The sequence below is a fragment of the Odocoileus virginianus genome, chromosome 16 (assembly GCF_023699985.2).
Source record: "Odocoileus virginianus isolate 20LAN1187 ecotype Illinois chromosome 16, Ovbor_1.2, whole genome shotgun sequence".
NCBI lineage: Eukaryota > Metazoa > Chordata > Mammalia > Artiodactyla > Cervidae > Odocoileus > Odocoileus virginianus.
In genome coordinates this window covers 38115176-38126739 of record NC_069689.1, presented here as the reverse complement: position 1 = coordinate 38126739, position 11564 = coordinate 38115176, and positions in this window count along the sequence as shown.

Below are 11564 nucleotides of genomic sequence, written 5' to 3'. Positions count from 1 at the left end.
CCTCTCATGTTCACAAATCTATGCTTATTTTGATGATAAGTTGTAGTTACTTGATCTCAAGTAACTGCTATATCAAAGATAAAAATATGCATACCTATGTCAGAAAAGAATGTTAAAAATGCCTTGGAGTACAGAATGAAGCAGGGCAAAGGCTAGCAGAGTTTTTCCAAGAGAACACACTGGTCATAGCAAACACCCTCTTCCAACAACACAAGAGAAGACCCTACACATGGACATCATCAGATGGCTTACACCGAAATCAGATTGATTATATTCTTTGCAGCCAAAGATGGAGAAACTCTATACAGTCAGCAAAAACAAGACCAGGAGCCAACTGTGGCTCAGATCATGAACTCCTTATTGCTAAATTCAGACTTAAATTGAAAAAAAGGAGAAAAACACTAGACCATTCAGGTATGACCTAAATCAAATCCTATATGACTATACAGTGGAAGTGAAAAATAGATTTAAGGAACTAGATCTGATAGACAGAGAGCCTGATGAACTATGGACTGAGGTTTGTGACATTGTACAGGAGACAGGGATCAAGACCATCCCCAAGAAAAAAAATGCAAAAAAGCAAAATGGCTGTCTGAGGAGGCCTTACAAATAGCTGTGAAAAGAAGAGAAGCAAAAGGCAAAGGAGAAAAGCAAAGATATACCCATTTGAATGCAGAATTCCAAACAATAGCAAGGAGTGTTAGGAAAGCTTTCTTCAGTGATCAATGCAAAGAAAAAGAGGAAAACAATAGAATGGACAAGACTAGAGATCTCTTCAAGAAAATTAGAGATACCAAGGGAACATTTCATGCAAAGATGGGCTCAATAAAGGACAGAAAAGGTATGGACCTAACAGAATCAGAAGATATTAAGAAGAGGTGACAAGAATACACAGAAGAACTGTACAAAAAAGATCATGACCCAGATAATCACAATGGTGTGATCACTCACCTAGAGCCAGACATCCTGGAATGTGAAGTCAAGTGGGCCTTAGGAAGCATCACTATGAACAAAGCTAGTGGAGGTGATGGAATTCCAGTTGAGCTATTTCAAATCCTAAAAGATGATGCTTTGAAAGTGCTGCACTCAATATGCCAGGAAATCTGGAAAACTCAGCAGAGTGGCCACAGGACTGGAAAAGGTCAATTTTCATTCCAATCCCAAAGAAAGGCAATACCAAAGAATGCTCAAACTACCACACAATTGCACTCATCTCACACGCTAGTAAGTAATGCTCAAAATTCTCCAAGCCAGGCTTCAGCAATACGTGAACCATGAACTTCCAGATGTTCAAGGTGGTTTTCGAAAAGGCAGAGGAACCAGAGGTCAATTTGCCAACATCTGCCGGATCATCGAAAAGGCGAGAGAGTTCCAGAAAAACATTTATTTCTGCTTTATTGACTATGTCAAAGCCTTCGACTGTGTGGATCACAACAAACTGTGGAAAATTCTGAAACAGATGGCAATACCAGACCACCTGACCTGCCTTTTGAGAAACCTGTATGCAGGTCAGGAAGCAACAGTTAGAACCGGACATGGAACAACAGACTGGTTCCAAATAGGAAAAGGAGTACATCAAGGCTGTATATTATCACCCTGCTTATTTAACTTATATGCAGAGTACATCATGAGAAACGCTGGGCTGGATGAAGCACAAGCTGGAATCAAGATTGCTGGGAGAAATATCAGTTACCTCAGATATGCAGATGACACCACCCGTACGGGAGAAAGTAAAGAAGAACTAAAGAGCCTCTTGATGAAAATGAGAGGAGAGTGAAAAAGTTGGCTTAAAGCTCAACATTCAGAGAAATAAGATCATGGCATCTGGTCCCATCATTTCATGGCAAATAGATGGGGAAACAGTGGAAACAGTGGCTGACTTTATTTTGGGGGGCTCCAAAATCACTGTAGATGGCAATTACAGCCATGAAATTAAAAGATACTTACTCCTTGGAAGGAAAGTTATGACCAACCTAGACAGCATATTAAAAAGCAGAGGCATTACTTTGTCAACAAAGGTCCGTCTAGTCAAGGCTATTGTTTTTCCAGCAGTCATATATGGATGTGAGAGTTGGACTATAAAGAAAGCTGAGCTCAGAAGAATTGATGCTTTTGAACTGTGTGTTGGAGAAGACTCCTGAGAGTCCCTTGGACTGCAAGGAGATCCAACCAGTGCATCCTAAAGGAGATCAGTCCTGGGTGTTCATTGGAAGGACTGATGTTGAAGTTGAAACTCCAATACTTTGGCCACCTGATGCAAAGAGCTGACTCATTTGAAAAGACCCTGATGTTGGGAAAGATTGAAGGCAGGAGGAGAAGGGGATGACAGAGAATGAGATGGTTAGATGGCATCACTGACTCAACTAACATGAGTTTCAGTAAACTCCAGGCATTGGTGATGGACAGGGAGGCCTGGCATGCTGCGGTTCATGGGCTCTCAACAATTTGGACATGACTGAGCGACTGAACTGAACTGAGCTAAATATTTTAAAGGCTATATTTTTGGGGGGAAACCAAGAAATAGGATAAAAATATCTTTAAGTGTATTTTAAATCTTAAAAAGGTTAACATTAATTTTAAAAAGAACCTACATAAACAGGATGAAGATGCACTTTCTCAAGTCGAAATAGTAAAATTATATGCCATAAATTTGACTTTTATAATTTTTGTCTATGGAATATTTTCCTATTACTTGTAATAAGACAAATGAGGTTTAAAACTACAATGTAAATTAGAGGTTTTCTTGATCAGTAGCTACATAAATTAGAGGGAATGTCTGTTTTGTATTAATATTTAATAATAAGTTAATTAAATTTTGATTGAAAGCCTGTTTGTTTACATAGTATGTAAATTGATTTTGAAATAAAGTTTGTAGATTTAGATGATGTTTACATTATGTCATTTCCTCAATTTTCATATGTGACATAAATTTTGGTGTGTACATGACAGCCCCTAAATTAGTTTGAATTAGGGGGAAAAATAGCTCAACAGTAGGATTAGTGATAAGGAAGTTTTTAACATTAAATTTTGACCTTTTTTATTCTGTCAGTTTTATTCTTTTTTAATTTAAAATAAATGTAAGATATCATATGTACTGAAATTTAAAAAAAACCTGTATGGTGATTGTTACCCCTTTTGTAACCCTGTTTTCCAATCCTACCCCCTACTCAGATGCATCCTCTGATTTTCTTTGCCTTGTGCGTCTTATTCCTGTGAACGGCACTGCTGAACCTCTTGCTCTGCATATCATAGACTCATAACTAAAATAAAGAATTATTAAAAGCGAACAATAAGAAAACAACCTATTTTAGAATGGGAGATAATTTAGACACCTCACCAAAGAATTTATACAGATGGCAAATAATCGTATCAAAGATGCTCTGTATCACAAGGATAGGCAAATCAAAATGAGATATCACTACACATCTATTAGAATGGCCAAAATCTAGAAGACTGACCACACCAAAATACTGGTGACAGTGTGGAGCAACAGTAACTCTTACTCATTGCTGATGGGAGGACAAAATGGCACAGCCACTGTGGAAGAGATTTTGGCAGGTTGTTGTTGGTGTTGTTTTGTTTTCTTGGATTTTTTAAATAGAACTAAACATAGTCTTGCTACACACAGCAGTTCTACTCCTAGGTATTTACTTAACTGATTTGCAAATTTATGTCACAAAAACTTCACATGAATGTTTACAGTAGATTTATTCATAATTATTCTAAACTGGAAGCAACAAAGATATCCTTAAATACATGAATGAATGAACAAGTTGTAAAAAAAAATAATCAAAATATAGGCAAAAGATCTAAATAGATACTTCTCCAAAGAGCACATGGTGGTAGTTTAGTCACTAAGTCATATCTGACTCTTGCAATCCCGTGGACTGTAGCCTCCCAGGCTCCTCTATCCATGGGATTCTCCAAGCAAGAATACTGGAGTGGGTTGCTATTTCCTTCTCCAGTCACAGGTGGCCAAAAGGTATATGAAAAGATGTTCAACACTTCAGAGAACTGCAAGTTAAAACCACGAGGTATCATTTCATATTGGTTAGAATGGCCATCATCAAAAAGTCTACAGATGATAAATGCTGGAGAGGGTGTGGAGAAAAAGGAAATTTCCTACACTACATTACATTTAGGAATGTAAATAGGTACAGCCACTATGAAGAACAGCATGGAGGTTCCTTAAAAACAGAGCTACCATAAGATCTTGCAATCTCACTCCTGGACATATATTCAGAGAAACTGTAATTTGAAAAGATACATATACCCCAATGTTCATTGCAGGACCATTTATAATAACCAAGACATGGAAGCAACCTAGATGTCCACCAACAGATGAATGATAAAGAAACTGTGGCACATATATGTATATATAATGGAATATTACTCAGCCATAAAAAGGAATGTGTTTGAGTCCATTCTAACGAGGTGGATGAACCTACAGCCTATTAAGAGTGAAGTAAGTCAGAAAGAGAAAGACAAATACTGTATATTAATACATATGTAACAGTCATGAAAAAGAATGAAATAATGTCATTTGCAGCAATGTGGAAGGACCTAAAGATTACCATACTAAGTGAAGTATGTCAGACAGAGAAAGACAAATATCATATGATATCACTTATATGTGGAATATAAAAAAATGATACAAGTCAACTTATTTACAAAACAGAATTGACTCACACACATAGAAAACAAACTTATGCTTACTAAAGGGAAAAGGAGGTGGAAGAAAGGATAAATTAGGTTGGGTTTAAAGTATACACACTACTATATGTAAAATAGATAATCAACAATTAACTACTGTATAGTACAGGGAACTATAGTCAATATTTTGTAATAACCTAAAAAGGAAAAGAATCTGAATATATATATATATATATCCCTTTTCAAGAATCACTGTGCTGTACATCTGAAACTAACAAGATATTATAACTCAACTATACTTCAATTTTAAAATTAAAAAAAAGCAATAGTGATAATCCATACAATGGAATATTATTCCAAGGTAAAATAAGTGAGCTATCAACCCAGGAAAAGACATGAAACATCCTTATGTTTAGTGGTTATCAGAGGTTCAGGAGGAGGAAAGTGCAAATAGTTTTTAATTGAGGGTATAAAACTATCTCATGTGATTCTGTAATGATGGAGACATAATTTTATGCATACTATGCATTTGTCAAAAATCTATGCAACTTTAGAGTAGAAAAAGAGTAAACCTTAATGTATGCAAATATTTTAAAAATTATACAGAAAATTGGAGAATCTCAGAATGGAAAGCATACTGTGACAAAAGAATCAGACTATATTACAAGTGCAAGGAAAAAAAAAAGAAAGAAACACCTCAATAAAGGAGTTAGGGAGGAAACATGCTAACGTAAATGACTTTAGAAATGAGTGGAGCCTATAATGCTTAAGGCAAAAGGAACTGCACCTAAACAGTTATTTGACAAAGCTGTTACCTAGCTTTATGAGTTAACAATGGGGTATGAGTTAAAATATGGAAACTGCTATACACATATACTTGAATTTAACAAATTCAACAATTAACTAAATGAACAGAAAAGGCAGAAGCCAAGCTTCTCACTATTACTGGGGAGATAAAAGGTAAGTAAGGAAGGGAAAAAGCTGGAATTTTCATGTGGTAAAGGATTAGAACTGAAGACATCAGTATGATCTCATGTTTAGCTTAATATAGATTTTATATACAGAAATATTCATAGATATGTATGTGTACATAGGCTAGTATACACAATTATATTTTCTTACTCTGTCAATTGAGAGGTATGGAAGCAGTAACACCCCAGTAGCAATAATCACATCTAACATTCCCAGATGGCTCAGAGGGTAGAGAATCTGCCTGCAATGTAGTAGACACAGGAAATGCGGGTTCAATCTCTGGGTCAGGAAGATCCCCTGGAGGGGGAAATAGTAAACCTCTCTAGCACTCTTGCCTGGAAAATCCCATGGTCAGAGGAGCCTGGTACACTACAACCCATGGGGTCCGAAAGAGTTGGGCATGACTGAGCGACTAAGTACACAAACACACATCATTTTCCAATATGAGGAACAAGGGCTTTATTGATTCTAGGTCTGGACCAGGAAATACATATGAGTCTGGAGCATCATGTAGTGCTAGAAGGTAGTAAAGAAGTATAATGAACTGAATGTTTGTGCCCCTCCCTCATTTGAAATATAATCCTGAGTGTGATGGTATTTGGAGTTGGAGCTTTGGGAGGTAATTAGGTCATGAGGGTGGAACCCTCATGAATGGTTTAATACACCTATAAGAAGAGAAAAGAAAGATAGCTAACTCTCATTCTGCCATGTGAGGATATAATGATAAGTTGGTGATCTACAATTCAGAAGAAGGTCCTAGAACCCAATCATGCTGCTACTCTGATCTAGGACTCTCAGCCTCAAGAACTGTGAGAAATAAATTTGGTTTTTATAAGCCACATAATCTACTGATCTCAGTTTCTTTCTATGGTAAAGCATTCAACACCACAGTAATCCAAGTCTATGCCCCCAACCACTAATGCCAAAGAAGCTGATCACTTCTGTGAAGACCTACAACACTTTCTAGAAATAATACCAAAAAAAAAAAAAATGTCATTTTCATCATGGGGGATTTGAATCTAAAAGCAGGAAGTCAAGAGATACCTGGAGTGATAGGCACATTTGCCCTTGGAGTCCAAAATAAAGCAGGGCAAAGGATAACAGAGTTTTGCCAAGAGAACACACTGGTCATAGCAAAACCCTCTTTCAACAACACAAGAGACGACTCTACAAATGGACATCACCAAATAATCAATAGTGAAATCAGATAGATTATATTATTTGCAACTGAAGAGGGAGAAGCTCTATACAGTCAGCAAAAACAAGAACTGGAGCTACTGTGACTTAGATCACGTGCTTCTTATTGCAAAATTCAGGCTTAAAGTGAAGAAAGTAGGGAAAAACACCAGACCATTCAGGTCTTGTTGTTGTTATTCAGTCACTAAGTCACATCTGGCTCTTTGTGACCCCATGAACTGCAGCTCATCAGGCTTCCCTGTCCTTCGTTATCTCCAGGAGTTTGCTCAGTAACTTCTTAGTCAGTAATGCCATCCATTCTGTTTCATCCTCTGTCTTCCCCTTCTCCTGCCATCAATCTTTCCCAGCATCAGGGTCTTTTCCAATGAGCCATCTATTTGCATCAGGTGGCCAAAGTATTGGAGCTTCAGCATCAGTCCTTCCAATGAATATTTAGGATTGGTTTCCTTTAGGATTGACTGGTTTGATGTCCTTGTTGTCCAAGGGACTCTCAAGACTCTTCTTCACCACAGTTTGAAAGCATCAATTCTTTGGCACTAAGCCCTCTTTATGGTCCAACTCTCACATCCATACATAACTACTGGAAAAACCATAGCTTTGACTACATGGACCTTTGTCAACAAAGTGATGTCTCTACTCTTTAACACACTGTGTAGGTTTGTCATTGGATAGGAAATGGCAACCCAGTCCAGTATTCTTGCCTGGAGAATCCCAAGGACAGAGGAGCCTGGCAAGCTACAGTCCATGGGGTTGCAAGAGTCGGACATGACTGAGTGATTAACACACACACACACACAGGTCTGTCATAATTTTTCTTCCAAGGAGCAAGTATCTTTTAATTTTGTGGCTGCAGTCACTGTCCATAGCAATTTTGGAGCCCAAGAAAATAAAATCTCCCACTGTTTCCACTTCTTCCCCCGACTATTTGCCATGACGTGATAGGACTGGATGCCATGATATTAGTTTTATGAATGTGTGTTTTAAGCCAGCTTTTTCATGCTCCTTTTCAACCTCATCAAGAGGGTATGAGCAAAATCAAATTCCTTCCAATTATACAGTGGAGATACAAATAGATTCAAGGGATTAGATCTAGTAGACAGAGTGCCTGATGAACTATGAATGGAAGTTCATAACAGTGTACAGGAGGCAGGAACCAAAACCATACCAAAGAAAAAGAAATGCAAGAAGGCAAAATGGTTGTCTGCAGAGGCCTTACAAATAGCTGAGAAAAAAGAAGTAAAAGGCAAGGGAGAAAGTGAAAGATATACCCAACTGAATGCAGAGTTGCAGAGTACAGCAAGGAGAGAGAAGAAGGCCTTCCTCAGTGATCAGCGCAAAGAAATAGAGGAAAACAATAGAATGGGAAAGACTAGAGATCTCTTAAAAAAAACCAGGGATATCAAGGGAACATTTCATGCAAAGATGGTTTCAATAAAGGACAGAAATAGCAAGGCCCTAACAGAAGGAGAAGAGATTAAGAAGAGGTGGCAAGAATACACAGAAGAACTATGTAAGAAAGGTCTCAATGACTGGATAACCACAATGGTGTGGTCACTCATCTAGAGCCAGACATCCTGGAGTGTGAAGTCAAGTGGGACTTAGGAAGCATTACTATGAACAAAGCTAGTGAGGTGATAGAATTCCAACTGAGCTATTTCAAATCCTAAAAGATGATGCTGTTAAAGTGCTGCATTCAACATGCCAGCAAATTTGGAAAACTCAGCAGTGGTCACAGGACTGGCAAAGGTCAGTTTTCATTCCAATCCCAAAGAAGAGCAATGCCAAAGAACATTCAAAGTATCATACAATTGCATTCATTTCACATGCTAGCAAGGTGATGCTCAAAATCCTTCAACCTTCAACCTAGGCTTCAGCAGTGCATGAACCAAGAACTTCCAGATGTACAAGCTGGGTTTAAAAAAGGCAATGCAGATGTACAAGCTGGGTTTAAAAAAGGCAATGCATCAATAAATCAAATTACCAATATCTGTTGGATCATAGAAAAAGCAAGGGAATTACAGAGAAGCATCTACTGCTGCTTCATTGACTCTGCTTAAGTCTTTGACTGCGTGGATCACAACAAACTGTGGAAAATTCTTGAAGAGTTGGGAATACCAGACCACATTACCTGTCTCCTGAGAAACCTGTATGCAGGTCAAGAAGCAACAGTTAGAACTGTACATGAAACAATGGACTGGTTCAAAATTGGGAAAGGAGTACAATAAGGATGTATATTGTTGCCCTGCTTATTTAACTTATACGCAGAGAATATCATGCGAAATGCCAGACTGGATGAAGCACAGCTGGAATCATGATTGCTGCGAGAAATATCAACAACCTCAGATATGCAATTGATAGCAGTATAATGGCAGAAAGTGAAGAGGAGCTAAAGATCCTCTTGATGAAAGTGAGAGTGAAACAACTGGCTTAAAACTCAACATTCAGAATGCTGAGATCATGGCATTCAGTCCCATCACTTCATAGTAAATATATGGGGGAAAAGTGGAAACAGTGTCTTTTCTTGGGCTCCAAAATCACTGTAGATGGTGACTGCAGCCATGAAATTAAAAGACACTTGCTCCTTGGAAGAAAAGCTATGACAAACCTAGACAGCATATTAAAAAGCAGAGGCATCACTTTGCCAACAAAGGTCCGTATAGTCATAGCTATGGTTTTTCCAGTGTTCTTGTACAGATGTGAGAGTTGGACCATAAAGAAGGCTAAGCGCCAAGGAATTGATGCTTTTGAACTGTGGTACTGGAGAAGACTCTTGAGAGTCTGTTGGACTGCAAGGAGATCAAACCAGTTAATTCCAAAGGAAATCAATCCTGAATATTCATTGGAAGGACTGAAGCTGAAGCTCCAATATTTTGTCTACCTGATCGAAGAGCTGACTTATTGTAAAAGACCCTGATGCTGGGAAAGATTGAGAGCAAGAGGAAAAGTGGGCGACAGAGGATGAGATGGTTGAATAGCATTACTCACTCAATGGACATGAGTTTGAGCAAATGCCTGGAGATAGTGAAGGACATGAAAGCCGGGCATGCTGCAGTCCATGGGGTTGCAAAGAGTTGGACAGGCCTTTATGACTGAATAACAACAAACTAATCTATGATACTCTAGTATAATAGCCCAAACTAAGAGTGTAAGTGTTTAAAACAAGACAAGCAAAATAAAATCCCACACTGATGGGTATATTGAAGTGATAACAGAGCCAACTGAAAGAACTGCAGATGGCTAAAACTGGAAAAATTTGAGTAGCAAAATACATAAAGAAGGATTAGGTTGTTATGGAGCACAGGTGTGTGCCTAAGTCACAGTGAGGCCAAACAATACCAAAACATAGGAGTTTGGAGGAAAGAAATGTTTATTGTAGGGCCATGCTAGGAGATGGGTGGCTTATGCCTTAAAAATTCCTGAACTTCTAGAAAACAGCAAAACCATTTTATAGGAAAGGTGAGGGAGCTATGCAGTTAGTTGTTGCAGACTTACCAGTTATTGCTGGTTACCTGGCCTGCGAGTGTTCTTCCAACTCCCAATATGGGTCTTTCTGCTAGTGCCCAGGCCCAGTTGAGGAAGCAGATCTCAGCTGATGGTACCCTCAGGGCCAAGTCCCCAGACCCTGCCGAGCCATCATCACTGAGGGGGCAAGGAGCCCAGGACCCAGCAGGCCCTTAGGCTCCTCAGGCCACCCAAATGGGAGCCAGATCTCATGGACTACTACCCATGGAGACCGCCACTGCCATTAGGTTCTGGAGGTGGGGATGGGGGAGAGGTTCTCTGCTTCAAGGCCTTGGCCTGGTCGGTGGGCCGCTGTGGAGAGGGCCCTGGAGCTCTGTAGGACACAGCCCTCAGCCTGTCCCCAGCTCACTCACAGGCCCGAGGCTCGAGGGTCCCAGGGAGAAAGCTGTGATCCATGAGATCCACTTCTCATGACACTCTGCCTCGTGGAACCTTGAGAGCCTGGCAGAATGGGACCTCTAACCGCCACGATAATGGTTGTGGGCTAACAGTGGCATGCTAATGACTATGCTCCCATCCTTGCCCCTATTACATGATTATAATACAAAGTATAAAACAAACACCCATGAAACTATGCTGATGTAAAAAATTATATATTGAATAAATAAATAAATGGAAGAGAAGAGAACATCTTCCTTGTAGAACTACAAATAAGTTCTGCAGTACACTGCCTTCATGGAAGGGGAGCATAAGCTCCTACTCTTTAAGCATGGAGGGTGTATAGTGACTGTCTTGTAAGAAAACAGTTTGGGGGAGGGAGAAGCAATGAAAAAAATCTGACAAACACTACCTCAGCCAGGGTGTGATCAAGGTCAGCATCAACATTAATTTTAAAACTAGTAATTAATTGCATGAGCTATTTACTTTAATTCCATGGTTTTCCTGCCTAAAATCCATAACTTCAGTCTATCTGTGAGGGGAGAAAAAGCGGCAAATTCCAACTAAGGAACATTCAAAATATGCCTGACATGTATTCCTCAAAATTGTTAAAGTCATCCAAAAACAGAGAAAATCTGAAAAGCTATCATAGCCAAGAGCCTAAGGAGATATAACACCTAAATATCCTGACTGGATCCTGGAAGAAAAATAATATAAGGTAATAACTAAGAAGACTGGAAGAAGGTATGGAGTTTCATTAATTACATGGATTAATACTGGTTCATCACTTGTATCAAATGTACAATATCTGTCCAACTAATATCATACGTTAATAGTGGGGA